The 18843-nt window shown below is 41.9% G+C and overlaps 1 long non-coding RNA gene across 1 annotated transcript in view; it reads left to right on the top strand.

The window, feature by feature from the left end:
• The first annotated feature begins 12430 nt into the window (after positions 1-12430).
• The window catches only part of LOC122812354, a 204431-nt gene continuing 198018 nt past the window's right edge, over positions 12431-18843 (top strand). The window contains exon 1 of the long non-coding RNA XR_006366391.1: positions 12431-12613. This is a non-coding gene — a long non-coding RNA (uncharacterized LOC122812354). The remainder of the gene's footprint in view (positions 12614-18843) is intronic.

The raw sequence follows: 18843 nt of genomic DNA on the forward strand, positions 1-18843 counted from the left end.
AGAGGTAATCTTGTTTGATTCTCAGCTGGAGTGCCTTCTGTGTGGAGTTTGCATGTCCTCCCCACGGTCGAGTGGCGTTCGAAAGACATGCGTCAATGGGCGTGCCTTCGTTGAAGGTTGGGCATTGGGCTGGCAACCCGGCACCATAAAAATCTACTGCCAGTCATTAGCGGACCAGAGTTCCGCTGTGGCAACCCCTAACTGTGAAAAGCCGAAAAGACAAACAAACAAGTCTGGGTAAAGAGGCACAGCTGGAGAATCTGTGTCAGCCTTTCCCAGAAGAGTCTGTGAAGTTGTATAAATACTTATCTCAAAGTGTGTGTGTGTTGTGTCATCTACTTGACAGGGACACGAAACACTGGTTGGACAGAGAGGGTACTGAAGGTTCTAGCTTGCCCAGTTAGGCTGAGACCTGGACCCTATAACTGTGCCAGTGAGGAGTCTTATTGGGGACCTGGTGAGCAAGGGAGCAACCAGCCCCAGACTGACTGTAATCTCTGTGTGCACTTAAGGGAAAATGTACTTTACTGTGTGTATTAGTTATCCTTTCCTCTTCTAGGAGACGACCTCCCTGGTGTTAGTGGTGAGGATTGAGGCTCCTTGATTGCTGGGCCAGGGCACGGTTGTCACAAGTGTTTTGCAGTGGTGGGATCTACTTCACATACAAATTGGCTTGTAGTTGTGTGGGTAGAGTGAATTCCTGTAGCTTATGTACAGTGATCTCTAAAATTGTTTTGTACTCTAAAACAGCCACACAGTGTATACTCAGAGTTCAGATCACAATTGTTTTATTTCTTTTGTTAGCTTAGTGTTAGTCAGGGTGAGCAGGCAGCATGTCAGCAGTAGAGTATGGAAAGCTGACAAGGTGCCAGCTGGCGGAGATGTGCCAGGCTAGGGGACTGGTGCATGGAAACCTGACTAAATCAGACCTGATTGCAACCTTGGTTACAGCTGCATCAGAAAACAGCAGCCTGGTGGACAATCAGACTGACAGTGGAGATACAATATCCTCAGAGAATGGACAGCTCAACCTTTCTGCAGTGGACTTAAAAATCCAGCTGGAGCTAAAGGACTTGAGTTGGAGGCCAGGCATATGGAACTAGAAGCAGCCGAGAAAATGAGGAGTCTACAAGCTGAGGAAAATGAATGGCAGAGGAGGCATGAGAGGGAAATGCTGACTCTTTGCCAGAGTCATGGAAGTAATGGGGAAGGGAGTAATCGGACCCCAGAAGCACAAAAGGTCAGTAAATTTCTTCCATAGTTTAAAGAGGGGGATAATTTTGATAGCTTCATTCATATGTTTGAGCGGGTATGTAAAAAGTATGAAGTTGACCAAGGGCTCTGGGTACGGTTCCTGACCCCCTTACTCCATGGTAAAGCTGTAACTTCTTTAGCAAAAATGCATGACACTGACTGTTTTGATTATACTGCTGTAAAAAGACATTTATTAAAATGTTTTAAGCTAACACCTGAAATGTATAGGAAACAGTTCCGTGAGCATAGATGCAAGGCAGATGAAAATGTATGTGAATATGTTGTTGAACTGAGCACTTATTTTCATAGCTGGGTGAGTGGATGTCAGGTCACCACTTTTGAAGGGCTGGTAGACCTTTTGGTAAGGGAACAAGCCCCTAGCACTTTGCCTGAGGACATGAGGATCTGGCTAGCTGATAAACACTGCACTACTTCAGAGGAGCTGAGGAAGAAGGGAGACCTATACCTAGCAAGCAGGGCAGCCCTGCACAGGAAAGGGACTCCCAGTATTGCTCATTGGACTAAAGGAACCCATGGTGGGCAGCACAGACTGCCCTACCAGAATCCACCAGTAGCAGGGGAAGCAGGAGATAGGGTTAAAGGTTTTGAATGCAACCAGTGGGACCATGTGGCATATAGATGTCTACGGAGGCAAGGTGGGGAACCAAAGGTAAGGGAGCCAGTAAGTGGTAAAGACAAAATGCCAATAGTAGGTTGTCTTGAGACAACAGGGGTCTGGAACTACCATCCTGCAGATGTCCTGAAAGGGAAGGATTTGGATGTGGCAGTACCATGTACTTATGCAGTTACACGCAGTAAGGCTAGGAGATGAGCATGTGGGTCTGGTAGCCTGGGGGAGATGCAGACAGACTGCATACTTGCAGCCAGGACTGCTGAGGTGGTTACTTCAGGGAGTGAGCTATGCTGCAGCAGTGAGACTGAATGTGAGCCACAGCTGCTTGTGGGTACTGATGTTCCCTTGGACAGGGTAACTGCAAAGGTAGAGGTGAGTTGTAGTACTCAGGCTGACAGTGAGGCACCACTGTCAGAGGATGCCAGACTTCCTGTTGAAGGGGAGCTAGGGAATGTTACAAGGGGAGAGTTGAGACAGGCTCAGCTCTCAGACCCTACATTGCAAGGCCTGAGGCAGGTAGCTAGGGAGGCACCTGATTCTCATGAGAAGGAGGAATCTGTATACTGGAACAAAAGGTTACTATACAGAGAGTGGACCCCTGAGGGAGGGCTAGAAGGTGAGAGAGTACAGCAGTTGGTAGTGCCTAGAGATTACCATCTGGCGCTTCTAGCCATAGCCCGTGATATTCCATTTGCAGGTCATATGGACATAAAACGTACAAAAAGGCATGTTATGCAAAACTTCTATTGGCCTGGAATTTCCAGAGATGTAACACGGTACTGCAGAACCTGTGAGCAGTGCCAAAAGGTAGGCAAGGCAGGAGACAAGATAAGACTTCCTTTGATGCCTTTGCCCGTGATTGAGGAGCCATTTCAGAGGGTAGCTATGGATATTGTGGGTCCTCTGAGTACCCCAAGTTCAACAGGGGGAAAAAGTATATCCTAGTGATTGTAGCTTATGCTACACGATACCCTAAGGCAGTGGCTTTGTCCTCCATTGAGGCTGAGAAGGTGGGAAATGCTTTGCTAGAGATTTTCAGCAGGGTAGCTTTCCCAAAGGAAATACTGTCTGACAGACCTGCTGGCTTGTCTGTGGAAGTCCTGTGGGGTGAAGCACATGAAGACCACCCCTACCATCCCCAGACTAATGGTCTTGTTGAGAGGTTAAACTCTACAATCAAGTTCATGTTATGGGCATTTGCAGATCAGTTTAAGAGGGAGTGGGACAAATATTTGCCCCATCTGTTGTTTGCTTACAGAGAGGTTCCCCAGGAATCCACAGGTTTTTCACCCTTTCAGTTGCTGTATGGGTGGGGACCTCTACATTTAATTTGAGATGAGTGGGAAGGTGATTGTGAGTCTCACAAGGAGTCTGTCATGGCATATGTCCTAAACCTCAGGACAAGCTCAGGGAACTCATGAGCTTTGCCCAGGAGAACCTGGCAGAAGCCCAACAACAGAAAAAGGTGTGGTATCACAGGAATGCTCGAGCTAGAGAGTATGCTGTAGGGCAGAAGGTGATGGTTCTCATTCTTGTCAGACACAACAAGTTGCAGCCAGCTTGGGAGGGACCCTACAAGGTGGTAAGAAAGGTAAGTGATGTTAACTACATGGTGGAAGTGCTAGGCAGATGGCAGGGGCACAAATTTTGCCATGTTAAAATGATGAAACCTTACCATGATAGGGAGGCCCTTGTGCTGAGCATTTGCAGTGGATTGCAGGAGGAGTCTGATGGAGATCTGGGGACTGATCTCCTCAGTGAGGCTCGGGCTAACACCTTGGTGGAAGGAGAAGCAATGTCCCAGCAGCTATCTCCTTCCCAGGTTCGAGAAATATGAGCAGTGTTGCAGGAATATGGGGGCATGTTCACCGGGAAACCAGGGAGCACCCATCTGGTGCAGCACCAAGTGGATACAGGACTTCAAAGGCCTATCAGGCAGGCCCCTTATAGGGTGCCTGAGAGAGTCAAATAGACTCTGAAGGAGGAGGTACAGAAGATGTTGGAACTAGTGGTGATTCAAGAGTCCAACAGTCCCTGGGCCTCACCAGTGGTGTTGGTGCCAAAGAAGGATGGCAGCATGTTCTGTGTGGATTACAAGAAATTAAATAGTCACACAGAGTCATATGCTTACTCCATGTCTAGGACAGATGAGGCCCTAGAGCAGCTGGGTGGGGCTAAGTATCTTACAACCATTGATCTTACCAAGGGTTACTGGCAGGTGCCCTTGACTCCCAGTGCTAGAGAGAAGTCAGCCTTTGTGACTCCATTTGGCTTTTATGAGTTCACAAAGATGCCCTTTGGTATGAAGAATGCACCAACAACTTTCCAGAGGCTGGTAGATCATATCTTGGTAGGAGCAGGAGGGTTTGCCCTTGCTTACATGGATGATATTGCTATCTACAGCCATTCCTGGCAAGAACACCTTCAGCATGTTAGGGAGGTGCTGGGCAGACTACAGAGGGCAGGGTTGACCATTAAGCTGAGCAAATATCAGGTGGGTATGGCAGAGATCTCCTACCTAGGACATAGAGTGGGGAGTGGTAAGATAAGGCCAGAACCTGCCAAAGTGGAAGCTTTTCAGGCATGGCCTGCATCTGTTACCAAAAATCAGGTGAGGGCATTGTTAGGGACAGCAGGGCACTAAGAAAGTTTGTTCCCAATTATAGTACCGTAGCTGCTCCCCTCACAGACCTGACAAGGAAAAAGAGAGCCAGTCAGAAAAATGCCAAGTTGCTAAGATGGAGTCTGGGGTTGCATATGATATGTCAGTGCAGCACCACAGTGGGAGTAGCAATGCAAATACAGATGGGCTCTCAAGACAGGGAATGGGGTGAGGTACACCCAGATATACCTGACACTCTCAAGCAACGTTTCTCAAGGGGCACTTGAAAAACTTGCTTGAGTTCCCCGGGGGGGGGGGAGATGTGACAATTGGGGAGAGATGGGCAAAGGCTGCCAGCCTAGTTAAATAAAATTTGATGCATAATTCTATCAACTGTATAAATAAATATAAAATACAGGCATGTATTTTTAAATGTAAGAAAACACTGTAAAATGTGAACTTCAAGGTTGTTGCAACATTGCCATCTGCTGTAAGGAAAACCAAGCAAAGTATTTCAAATGTGTCTTTTTTAAGTTGTAAAGATCTTATAAATCTCTTTAATGTTAGAATTCGGCTCCAGGGCGGCTGGATGAAGATTTTATGCCCATTGTTTTAAGGCTAAAGTTTATGACTAGAATTTAGATGTGGAAGGTGCTTTATTGCTCTGGTTTCTGCTAGCATATACATGTGAAATGTCTTGTATTGTTGTATTCTCCTGTGCAGGTGTTAGCTTGCTAAATAATGTATACACAAACAACTACTTAACCATCTCCTTCATAACAACCTACTAGCAAACACTCAACATGGATTTAGACCCTCACACAGTACTACCACTGCACTACTTTCTTTTACCATCACCATCAACTGTAACCGTAACAACAACAAACTAACCTCTTCTCTTTTCCTAGACCTGTCAAAGGCCTTCGACATGGTCAACCATACACTTCTTCTACACATATTAAAATCCCTTGCCTTGGATTTCTCTTCCTTAACCTGGTTCTCATCCTATCTTGAAAACCGACAACAAGCAGTACTCTGGAAAAATTGCCTATCTGCTCTACTACCTATCTCTTTAGGAGTACCTCAAGGATCAATACTAGGCCCACTCTTATTCTCCGTCTTTATTAATGATCTTCAATCATCTATCCAAAATACTACCTGTATACAATATGCAGATGATTCTACCATTATTTGCACAGCTTCAGCTCAATCTGAACTCCAGTCACTCACACAATCTACCTTTTCTACCGTCGAACAATGGTTCTCAAAAAGATGTCTTCTCCTCAACTCCAAGAAAACAAAACTATTACTATTCTCACCTACCCACAAATCGTCTCAACTAAACTTTACTATTACTGCAAGTGATAATTCCCTCATCTCCCCTGACTCTACTACCAAACTGCTTGGTGTTACTATTGATAATAATCTTAACTATGATTGTCACATCAATAACACTATAAAAGCAGTTAATAAAAAGATTGGTTCACTGTACAGAATCAAACCCTTCCTTACACCAGAAGCATGGACCACCTTAGCACAATCACATCTTATCTCTACCCTACTGTATGCTTCCTCTATTTACACCAATCTCTCTAAAAGCAACCTGAAAAAACTGACTACATCCTACCACAATATAGCTCGTTTTGCCACAGCATCCCAGTACAGAACTCACCACTGTCAAAACTTAAAACACTTACACTGGTTAGAACTACCTAACAAGCTTATCTATCAACAACTCTTAATTACACATAACATCCTATATCAACCATCAAAAACACCTGCTCTCAGTAACCTCTTGACCCCCTACAATAACTTGAAACAGCTACGATCTGCCAAAAAGCTACAAGTCAACACAACTAGAATTACAAATTCTGCAGGTAACTGCCTATTCTCCAACTCAGTAGGGAAAATATGGAATAACCTCCCTCACACATTACCTCTCTAGGCTCCTTTCATCTTTTTAAAGAACAACTTCTTTTACATCTGAACAACTTCTGGCTCTGCTCTTGTACCAATCCAGACTAATCTACCTTCTTCTTTCTACTATCATACTTCCCTATTTCAAACTTGCAATCTTTCTCTGTGATCACAAATGACTTAATATCTGTACTGTTACTACTGTTCTCTTAAAAAAAAAAAAAGGGGGTACAAACAATGTCTTTTACAAGTATGTATATACATTTTAAAATATGTAATACCCCATCCTCACAATTTGTAGAGTAAGGAATTAATGCCTTTCTCAATACATAGATAGTACTATGTGTTTTTTATTACTTGATCTAGACTTATATGTATGCATTGTTGCTTAAGTGTTTAATTTCTATAACCTTGTTTTTATCTGTGGAGCTTTTCTCCCCGGGCCTCCACTGAAAATGGAAATTATCCAGCTGGACTAGCCCGGTAAACAAATGTAAAATAAAATAAAATAATAAAAATAAATAAATAATGTAAATGAAGTTTCTCTTAGCCTGGGGACTCAGAGCAGGTGTCAAGATGATGCAATATGAATACTGGGAAAACCTAATTGTCAAAAATGATGTAATATGGGGAGGACCCAGAGACATGTTTGTTAGTAATGTTTAAATACTATTTCTCACAAGAAAGAGACCAAAAAGGCATTTTGATTTCCAACTTACCAGCACTCTGAGGTTATGCTCACATGTAAGTTTCTAGCACTGTGATTTCTTGTAGGAAAAGCTAGTAAAGATTAATTAGGTATTTTTCTTTCAAATCAGACCTGTCCTAATATATTATTTTAAGTTTCTGTGTGATCTCTGAACTCTTAGATATCTCTGTGGTGTAGTAGTTTTGTCTTGTGTTTTAATTATTTATTATTAAATATTTTTAAAACCTTCTACCTGTGGCTGGTTTGTGTAGAGATAAGCTCTAGAGTACATTGCATATTTATATAGAGTTTATTGTAATAGGCCACTCTGATAAGCCTTAGATTGTATAGTTACATTACCATTGGATAATAATATTGCACAGTAATAATTGGACACCCTTTTAAGGGCCTTTTAGTAGCTGATATTTTTAACTGGGTGGTGGCAGTAATTACTACTGTATAGTCTGGGTAAAGGGGCACAGCTGAAGAATCTGTGGCAACCTTTCCCAGGAGAGTTGGTGAAGTTGTATAAATACTTATCTCAAAGTGTGTGTGTGTTGTGTCAGCTACTTGGCAGGGACACGAAGCACTGGTTGGACAGAGAGGGTACTGGAGGTTCTAGCTTGCCCAGTTAGGCTGAGACCTGGACCCTATAGCTGTGCCAGTGGGGAGTCTTATTGGGGACCTGGTGAGCAAGGGAGCAACCAGCCCCAGACCGACTGTGATATCTCTGTGCACTTAAGGGAAATTGTTCTTTACTGTGTGTATTAGTTATCCTTTCCTCTTCTAGGAGACAACCTCCCTGGTGTTAGTGGTGAGGATTGAGGCTCCTTGATTGCTGGGCCAGGGCACGGTCATCACAAAAGTCATGAATAAAAGTGGGACAAAGACCCACAAATAGGGACAATTTTTAAATATTGCTCTTACAAACTTAGAAAGGTGATAGAATGACAGGTTTTGCATTAGCATGAATTTCCTAAAGTTTATTATTTTATTTTATTTATTTTACATTTGTTTAATGGGAAAGTCCAACTGGAACGAGGTCCATTTACAGTGGATGCCCAGGGAGAAAAGCTCCAGAACAACATAATTACAACAACAAAAAAAATTCTGCACAGAGGTATATATATAATCAAAGAGATATAGCATACAATAGTTTGCTCTAGGCAAGCTTAGCTTATACATAGTAGACCCTGGATGTCAGTGTTGGTAGAACAGAAACACACACTGAGTGATGCAATAAAAAAAAAAAACTGATGCCATTAAGGAGACATCTCACAAGATAAAATATAGCAGGCCTTGTATGGGAGTATTTGAGTACTGTATATTAGAGATGGTAAGTAGTGTAGAGAGGAAGATAACAAGATTTGGAGGAGAGCAGGAAAGCATTTATGATGCAGGGACAAAGCCATGACTGCAAGAGGTATGACTTAAGTGACTTTTTGAAAAGTGAGATAGATGGTGCTGAGGATATATTTTGGGGGAAGTTATTCCATTTCCTAGCGATGGTGTGAGAGAAAAGAGCTTTCCCTGCAGTATTGTTGGCTTTGGATATGCAGAGCAGGGTTTTGTTGGATGAGTGTAGAGGTCGAATTGCTGAATATTGGTTCAGTAGTTGGTTTAGGGCTGTGGTTTTGTGGGGTTTCCTTATTATGTTGAAGGTCAGCACTAGTTGGTGGTAGCTAATTAGCTGAGGGAGTTCTAACCACTGTAGTTCCTTTAGGGCAAGACAGTGGTGCCTTCTAAAAGTGGAGTTATTGGTGAATTTAGCAATTTTATTGTTACATGATTCCAGTTTGTCTAGGTCTGTTTTCCTGATATGAATTAGGATTGGTGATGCATACATTAGGGTAATCAAGAGGTGGAATTGGGCTAGGGAGATTTGTGCTTGGTCAGATAGGAACTGTTTGTGTTTGTATAAGGTTCCTAATTTTTTATGTGCCTTTTTAATGGTTTGTGAGATATGGACATATGGACATCAAAGTGAAGATCTTTATCTATTTCTACACCGAGGAGGTTAGTATGAGGGGAGGGAGAGATTGTGGTACTGTTTTTGGAGGTGATAGTGAATGAAGGAGGTATGGTTTTGGATTTGTGGGGGTAAAAAGGAGTAATTTGGTCTTGCTGGGGTTTAAAATAAGTTGGATATCAGTAATCCATTGTTCCATGGAGGAGAAGGATTCTTGGGTAAGCTTTTGAAGAGTGGTTATGGATGGGGCTGAGCAGATTAGTGTGGTGTCATCTGCATACTGTATAAGTGATGCATGCACGGTGGAAGTATGTAGTTTGTTAATGAACATGGTGAAAAGTAGAGGACCCAGTATTGATCCTTGAGGAATGCCTACATTAGTTGGTAGTAGAGGTGATAGTATATCTTGCCATTTGACTGATTGTTTTCTATCAGAGAGATAGTTTTTGAACCAGGAAGTAGCGGAGGGGGCGAAGGACATGGTGGATAAGATGTCTAAGAGTAGGTTATGGGAGACCATGTCAAATGCTTTAGATAGATCTACGAATATGGCTGATACGAAGTTGTTGTTGTTTCTTAGTTGATTAACTTGAGTAGTAAAGGAGATAAGAGCAGTAGTTGTACTGTGGTTCAGGCGGAAGCCATGCTGTGTGAGGGAGAGGAGATTATGTGAGGTTAAGAAGTGCATTACTTGGGTGTGGATGCATTTCTCCAGGAGCTTGGACAGGGGGGATAAGATAGCAATGGGCCAGTAGATTGATAGTTCATAGGAGTTACCGTCTTTGTGAAGGGGAATAATATGTGACACTTTCCATAGTTGAGGGATGTAAGCTTCTTGTATAGAGGGGTTTATAAGAATTGCGACAGGGTAGGCTACTGGCAGCTAGTTTTAGGAAATTAGTGGGTAGACCATCTACTGGTAGAGTGGTGGGTTTTAGTTTAGAGAGTAGTTTTCTAACTGTGGAGGTTGGTACAGGTGAGAGTGTAAAGGTGGGTATGTTATTTTGATCTGTAGTTGGGGTGAATTTAGAGTTATTGTTGGATAGCTGGGTAGATAATGAGAGAATAGATTCTGTGAAGTGGTGGTTAAATTGAGAAGCTATGCTGTCATTATCAGTATCTGTGTTGGGAGCTGGGGTGGTAGTTTTGCCAGGTTTTAGAAGGTAATTGATAGCCTGCCAGAACTTTTGGGAGTTTTTGGAATGTTTGTTTTGGATCTTTAGGAAGTAGTTTTGTTTATCCATTTTTGTTTGTTTTTTTGGCCTGATTCCAAAGTTATTGATATTTTTGTCTTTCTTGGCTAGTGTTATTCTTTTTCCAGTTCTTTCAGGCATTGTCTCTGGCTTTTCGTAAGGCTTTTGTTGTCCTATTTAACCAAGGGGCATAGTCAACTTTGGTTCTAAGTTTCCTGATGGGAGCTAGTATATTTATAACATTCATAAAAGTACTGTTGAAGAACTCAAATGCCTGGTCTAATAGTAGAGTTTTTAGTGGGAGCCAGTCACATTGGTGTAACATGATGTTAAGAATTAGTGGATTTATCTTGTGCTCATCTCTAGTTTCCTTAAACAGTATAGGTTTGGGTATGTTTACTTGTTTACGAAGGAGAAATGTAGGGCAGTGGTCACTCAGTTTGTCAGGTAAGCAGTCTGTATGATAATTTTCTTTGGGGAGATTAAAGTCCAATCGAGAATGGAGGTTCTTTTGGATTTTTTTCAGCTCTGGTGGATTCTTGGATTAATTGTGATAAACCAAATAAGTGAATATGGTTTGAGGGATTGTTGGAGTTGCAGGCTAGCCAGTCTAGGTTTAAGTCACCTAGCAGGATAGTTTCTTGGGGCAGGTTGATTGTAGCCCATTGTACTATTTCTTCTATTATATGTGAGTTATTTCCTGGAGGAATATAATTGCAGAGGATGTTGATTTTCTTTTTGTTTTTGAGGGATATAACGGAGCCTAATGTTTCAGCATTCTGAAATTTGGGAAGTGGGGTTTTTAGAGGCTGGAGGTTAAGTGTATTTTTTGTATAAGATTGCAACTCCACCCCCACCCCCCTTTTGGTATCTCTGTCTTGCCTTAGGATGTTATAACCTGGGGTGAGAATTTCTTAATTTTGAGTGATAGGTTTTAGCCAGGGCTCAGTAATGGTTAGTATATCTGTGAGGTAGTGGGCTACGAATGCGTGTACGTCATGTAGTTTATTGGATATGCTTCTTGAGTTTAGGTCAATAATAAGCAGATCTGATTTTTGTTTATGTGAGAGAATTCGGTTGCATAGACCTGGGTTGGGGTGTATGTCTCCTGAGATTACTAGACATTTTTTGAGGAATAGTGTGAGTTTTATGGCACGAGCTATGTCTGTAAGTCTTCTGGATGCTGTTTGTCTATTGAGAGGTAGTGCGGTTAGTGTGTTGTGTATATACAATAATGAGCTATTGTTAAATAGTGTGGGGCAAATTAATATGTTTTTATGTGTATGCTCTGTGTGTGTGGGTGTTTATGTGGAAGGTAGTGTTTATTGGTATGTTACAGGTTATGGATATGGTGTCTGTGAGAGTAGTGAGAGTTAGTAGTAGTGGAAGTATGCCTTGCATGGTCTGTGTGGGGTAAAGAAGAGGGGAGGGTTGTAAGCTGGAGGGTGTGGTATGGAAATGGGAGGGGACTGGATGATTGTGGGATGGTGATAGGCTGCTGCAGGAGGGCTGTGGCTATATGGGGTATAAGTTTAGGAGCACTGGGGGCAGGTGAGATTTGGGGGCAGGCTAGAGGAGCGGAGTGAGCCATTTGGGGGCAGGATAGGGGAGAGGATTGAGTGGAATTTGGGGGCAAGGTAGAGGAGCAGAGTGAGCCATTTGGGGCAGGGTAGGGGAGCGGCGAACACAGCGGGAAGAGCAAGAGCCAGCTAAAGGGTATTAAGTCTGAAAATCAAATGTCTGTCATTTTTTTTTTTAACTTTAATCGTTAATGATTTGCCACTAATTTGCCAGAAAACCACAATTTTATTAAAAACGGAAGAAAAATAAGAGACAAACATTTGGACATTCTGTGAAAATCTGTACAGTTGAGAGGTATGATTTTTTCATCACAGTTGAGAGGTATGATTTTTTCATCACAGGAGAGTATGCAAACTATATCAACCACTGACACTTTATTCCATTTACTGGGTTTAAATAATTATTGTGAAAGTGCAATGCATTTATTGTACATCAGTGGTAACGCTTACTCATTATCATTAGGAAACTCACTCAAATCACTAAGTAAATGCTACGAAGTAATTTACTTACTAGAAATGCGCAATGCGCTCAGAAACTAAGGTACACGTATTTGAGGAAGGAGGATCACTGATGACGGTAGCAATTTCTATGACAGCGTGCGGCATTTCGCGCTTGCGTAGTTTTGGTTCTCATGATGGCGGCGTCGAATGTTGGTTTGCGTCGGGCAGTGCCACTTGTCGTTATTTTGGGAGCTACTGGCACAGGCAAGTCACGTTTAGCTTTGGAATTAGGACAGCGGTTGGGTGGTGAGATTGTCAGCGCTGATTCAATGCAGGTAAAATCATGTTTAACACCTTCTGTTGAAGGTCCTTGCCATAGACGGTGTAAAAAGGCCGTAAGCGTTAAAGTTGGCAAACGCTGTATTTGACTAGCTTTTTGAATTCGTTGCTAGAAGATATCTAGACAGTAGAGGATAAAGGTTAATACTTCTTGTAGATGTTTTGTTAGTTTTCATTTGTTTCTGGTTGATGATGAGGTTTTGGTAGTATGGGCCTTCTATTTAGAGGATGGTTCTTTTTTCGGCTGGCCTTCATTTTTCTCATTATTTTATTTTGCTGCTTTGTAACGTGGTTCATGGTCTAATAAGTATGTATGTGTGTGATCAATTTGTATGCTTTACTGTTACGTATGTAATATCTTAAGTATCCTTAAGAAAAATGGTATAAGTCATAACTCTCAGTTGTCCAGATTTTCAGTGTCTAGATTTCTGCCTCTTATTTTTGGTCTGTTTCTTCTAAAACTTTTGATTTCCTTGCACATCGGTGAGGATTGAATTCACACTGAATTTATGACTGACACTTAAGTTTCTGACTTTTTTTCAGAAAATGCGTGGTAAAACAAAACCTTTTGTTCTAGTAACTTTTTAAATTAATAAAATGAGTATTTAAAAGTTGCCCGTTTGTGGGCCTTTGTCTAGATTTCTTGTGCTAAGCGGTATATATTAAACAGTTGTACTTTAATTGATCGGATGCACTTTGAGCCTTTGTCCAGATTCTTGTTCTGAGAGGTTGAGAGGCATGTGATAAGTTGTTTTATAATTTCAGCTAAGTAAAAATATTGGTGTAAATAATACATGTTCTAAGTTGTCCTGATTTTTTTTCCCCTCTTCTTTTATTACGGTAAGGGTTGGGAACTATTTTCAAAATGAAGGTAGTGCTGGTATCAAGTTACTGCTGTTCTTCTCCGAACGCCCCCCCCCCCCTTCTTTAGATGTGCAAGGTCCATCCAGTCTACTTCTGTAGATGTTTATTATTGTAAAGTGTGTGGTCAATGTTAATTGCTTTGATTCTTAAGTAAAGTGTTGAACGTGCACACTCTAACGAGTGTGTGTGTGTCATGAGATCGAAAGTTCAATAGACTGAAAACCAAACATTTTTAGTACAGGGAGGCAAGCCCCCTGCATCTCACACCACCTGCTAATTAACATGTACCAACTCCAAGATTACATAACAGCAGCAAAGGGGCGATTTCCCATTTTCAATATTTTGAGTTTTCATAATTTTTGGTGTTCAGTATTTCGAATTTTTGATATGACAGACCCATATAACTGTATATATAATTCTGTGTGTGTATATTATCTTGTAAATGTTACTTATGCCATTAATGGTTTTGGTTGTAATGGTTTTCAAATGCTTGTAGACACCTGGCAGGCCTGAAAATGGTTCTGCCAGGTCAGTGTTCTATCTGTAATCAGTCAGTTGATCTGACTGGGCGTTTTTCTGTGAGAAACAGTGCGAAGCCTTTAATTGCAGTGTGATATATTCTAGGTGTGAAAGACATGCTTTGTGTTTAACATTCTGATTACACAACCAAATGTTAATAATGTTAATGTTTGAAATACAAACCAAGTAAAGTGTTGTGTGCTTTGCTGAAAAGTGCCCACAGGCCAGTTCACTTACCTGGTTATCTAACAAGTAAAGTGCTAGTTGGGTTAAACTGGTATTTGTTTAGAACCCTGTGCAGCAGTTGGTGTAGACGCCTTGCAGTTGGCTTCAAGCTTGTGTACTATGTGTGCAGAATTTCTATGTTCGATGTGTTCCATTTGAAGTTTTAGTAAAGTAGGCTTTCTCTCGTCTGCCCATCTCATAATCCAGTGCTTGTAGCTATACTTGCCTTGTGGAGCTTTTCTCCCTGGGCCGCCACTGAAAATGGGATGTTTTGGTCCAGTGGGGCTTCCCGGTAAACAAATGCCAATAAATGTTGATTTGTTCACTTTCACAAATGGATTTTTTTTCCATACACTCAAAACGCCGGATGTAGTGGTCTGTACCAAAGTGTCTTCTGGTATTTGAGCCGAATGATGGCTGTCAAACCTGTTCATCTTTATGAAAAGATGGGACCAGATTTCAGATGAGTTGGTTGATGGAAGGGGAGAGTGCATTTTTAGACTCGGTCTGTAATGGGGGAATATACAGCAAGTAAAACCATTTTTGAGTGAGTTGACTAACAAATGGAAACGGAGAAAACAGTCCTGCCTTGCTACTGTACAGAAAGTGAGAGAAAAGTGTTTTTTCTGCCTTGTTTTATTGGGGGGGGGGGGGGAGCATAAAGAGTAAGCAGAACTAGCATGAGTTTGGAATGATTAGGCTGACAGAGCATAAGTGAGTACGTTGTGATGTCCTTCCATTTCACTGTTGCAGTATTCTTTTGCATTAGAGATCCTCTGCCAAGGGTGGCCCGATGTCCAGCCAGTGTACTAAAGCCTTTAAGTTGTTTTAAGATGTGTTGTATGTCACATGTATGCTCCTTTCATAGTGTATGGCATAAAGGTGAGATCTAGATGTACTATCCTTGGAACTACTTTGGCACTAGTTCGAACACAATCGCTTGGTCATCTGTCTAACCCGTCCTGTTGCTGGTTCACTCCTGCAACAGAAGTGATCCATTGGGGGGGGTTCTTTATTCTTTTATTGTTGCTTGTGGGGTTTTGTGCTATCCAGGAAGGGTAAATGCCTTTGTGGGAGACGAGATTCCCCTATAAAGATCGCCACAACCAGTTCGTTTTGGTTGCCTTTCACGACCATACATCTTGTTGCTTTCGTATCTAAAACCCTTCAGAGTAGGTGTTTTTCTATGGTGCTTTATCTTGGAAATCAGTATCTTAAGCTTTTTGCAAAAGACACGATGCAGGGTATTTCCCACTCCAAGGGTCAGCTGTCTGATTGAGGCGAAGAAGCCTCGGCTGGAATCTTTTGCTTTTCAGCCTCGCCGGATGTCTCTCCCAGGGCAAGTGAATGCATGGATGTTCACCTGACTTTGTCTTTGGATCATTCTGCTGCGACCGAGTTGGAGGCCGGCAGGGATCTGACTTTTAAGCATGTCAAAGGAGGCTTTGCAGTTAACTTCAGACACTCTGGGGAACCACAGCTGATGATTTCCAAGGGGCCTAGGCGTGTTCCTCTGACATTAGTCTGAGAAGTCCCTACTATCGTTCTGGCCTTCTAAGTCGTGTAAGGCAGACTTCCCATTGGAGAAAAGGCAAATGACTGACTAGGCTTCACTTGGGGTTTTAGTGCTTTGACATTGCCAGCCCCACTGGTTCTCTATTCACTTAAAAAGACCTATGGAGCAGGTTTCTCTGAGGAAGAGCTAGATTTTCAGATTTCTTCTTCTTTGGACTGTTTGTTGGAGGAAGAGCAATCTACCAGTCCTGATACTACTTTGAAGAGTTTCTTTTGGGGACTGTTTCTGAGGTACATAAAAGGTACTATCAGTTGCTGCAGATGGACTCCCTTAGTTGTTACTCCTGTTTTGGCTGCTGCCTTGTTGGATACATTTTTCAGTGCTTCAGATTCTCGGTCCCCTGCTCCTAAGAAACCTGATAGATTTGTAGGGTGCCTGAGGACTGTAAATTTTTGTACAAGTGTCCTGCTGACCCCTTGGTGGTGAGTGTAGCCTCTCAATTGCTTCCTTTTCCCATGTTACTATCCTCTAATAAAGGTAGCAGGATCATGGAAAGGCTAGGTAAAAAGGTATATACCTCTGCTATCTTGGCATTTAGAGCTGCTAATTATCAGACCCGTATGTCCAGGTACTTGTTAGTTCTCTCATCCTGGGCTTGTCAGGTTATTTCTGATCTTCCAGACTCTGAAGGTAACTTCTGTTCTTTCCCTTTTAGGGACATCCTCCCAGGTGGCTGTTTATTCCTTTAAGTGTAGTTATGGTTGATGGATACCTGTCTTGATAATAAACACTTGTTTGCTGAAACTGTTGTCTGAGCTTCAAGCCCTTGTGGCTTGTTCTCCTTCCCTTTTTTTTTTTTTTTTTTTTAAGGACAGGGTGTCTTTGCATACTAATTCTCCTTTCATGCCCAAGGTGGTGGTTGAGTTGTCCCTTAATCAGTCTGTTCATTTGCCCACTTTTCCCCTTCTCTGCAGTTGGCCATTGAGAAGGTGCTGCACATGTTGGCGTGTGCATAGACAACTCGGATTTTATTTGGATAAGACTGAATTTTTTAGGAAGTCTGATCAGCTCTTTGTTTTCCTTTCACCCCAGGTCCTTGGGTTGCTTGGGTACAGGTAATGCCATCTCTTGTATCTCGAAAGCTGTTTCTTTTTGTTCCTTTCATGGTATGAAGCTTCCTTATTAAAGACTCGTACTAGAGCTGTGGTGACTTTTGGTGCTTTTTCAAGCATTTGGATACAGAGTCTATTCTTGAGGCAGCTACCTGGACTTCAGTGCGTGGAATCGCTAGAGCTGGTTTTGCTAGGGCCATCCTTCGTGGCTTTCTAGAGGGCTGTGCTGGTCCTTCCTCATCCCAAGTTTCTTCCTGTGCTTTGGCACTCTTCCCTAATGTAAAGTATACTGCAACAGCGAAGTGGAAGGACACAGTACAGTTGTGTCAAATCTTATCATAGTGGTAGATGTCCTCCTTTTCACTGTTGCAGTATTCACTCCCTTCCTCTGCCCCCTGGTTCATTTCTCTTCTGGATGTACTGATTGCTTCTCTTTTCCTTGGATTGGTGTCCCTACTGGGGCCCCCAGTTCTCCAGATGGTACGTCTGGATGTCACCTGTATGCCCTACAATATGCAAGGAGCATATGTGTGATGTACAGCATACCTTAAAGGACAACCGCGCCCTCAGACTCAAAAAACATATTAATTTCATCATGGTTTGATGTTTCCTACATTTTAATAGCACTCTGAGACTATTTTGAGCTTTTTAGATATTTTTAGATGCAATTTCTGACTCTGACCACATGGGGTCTGGCATATTGAAAAATTCAGACCGTTTACACTGCCTCAAATAATGCATTCTGGGATACTTAGTCTCCAAAAAATTGCATCAGATCTGCCACGTTTTGCCTTAAGCTGCTGTCACTTCATTGACTTAACAGGCATTCACTGCAGTCTTAAAATCCCCTACTTTTGGTTAAAATGTTATCCTTTTTCAATGACCACTAAAAACCCAAGCAGTGCAAATGCTACAGAACAGAACTGAAAGGTGCATTTTCTAGCCCTTTCATCTTAGAAATGCTAAATTGCTTTTGTGAAGGCTGAAATCTAGTTCTTCAAGGAATCTCCCCTCCCACTTCACACCTACCTTCCCTAGCTGTCAAAGAGCCAAGGGTAATTTGACCCATTATCTGCATGTGATTGACAGCTCGTCACAACAGGTGACCAGAGTAATGTACTGTTTGCTTGTCAGCCTTTTCCTCCTTACACTGGGAGACTTTTTTTGTTGCACTACTCCTGTCAAATTTAAAACCAAGCTACATAGCACTGGCAATAATCCCTGCTTTGCAAAGCAGTCTGCCACTTATTTTCCCTTCCTGTTTAAATAGCTAACAAATGATGCACTATAAACTTGAAATATTTTAGACTTGCATGACAGCACCCACGTGCTTTTGAGTCAATATTTTAAAAATTATGGTAGTGCATACATACACACACACACTGCTTTACTTCTACAATGATTTAGATTTTTACATTTTATAGCAATGTACTAACCAAGCAGAGAAATCTGGTTCAAAAGCAAGGATAAATTGATCCTGAAATACCTATGAATCTCAAGAAATTAGGACAAAGCCATACATAGAAGTGGGACAAAGGCACAAATCTGGGTCTGAACTGTCTGCAAACAGCTACAGTTAACTTTGAGTGTGTGTCTACCTGTTTGAGCCAATATTCATTTTCCCCTGGAGAGCACTCTGCTTTACACACACACACACACACACACACACATTCCACTTTCTCTTATTCCCTTCTGTTAGCAAATAGTATCCGCCATAACTCATCAAGCATTAAACATAACTGGGGAAATATAAACCCTGGATCAAAATGAAAATAAGTAGGCTAAGCTAAAAATGCAGCTGTGAAAGGGAAGCATGTGGCACCCTTACAAACAGAAAAAGATTTAACTCCACTAATGTGCAATTAAAAACTTGGGAGGACACAATATCAGGGCTAGGGAGGCATAGAAACAGGGACAAATTACATTTAGGACACACTGTTAAGAAGTAATAAGACTTACCTTACTTATGAAGTAGCAAAACGCTGGTGAA

Source organism: Protopterus annectens, chromosome 1.part1 (assembly GCF_019279795.1).
Source record: "Protopterus annectens isolate FY-2018-M chromosome 1.part1, PAN1.0, whole genome shotgun sequence".
NCBI classification, from domain to species: domain Eukaryota; kingdom Metazoa; phylum Chordata; order Ceratodontiformes; family Protopteridae; genus Protopterus; species Protopterus annectens.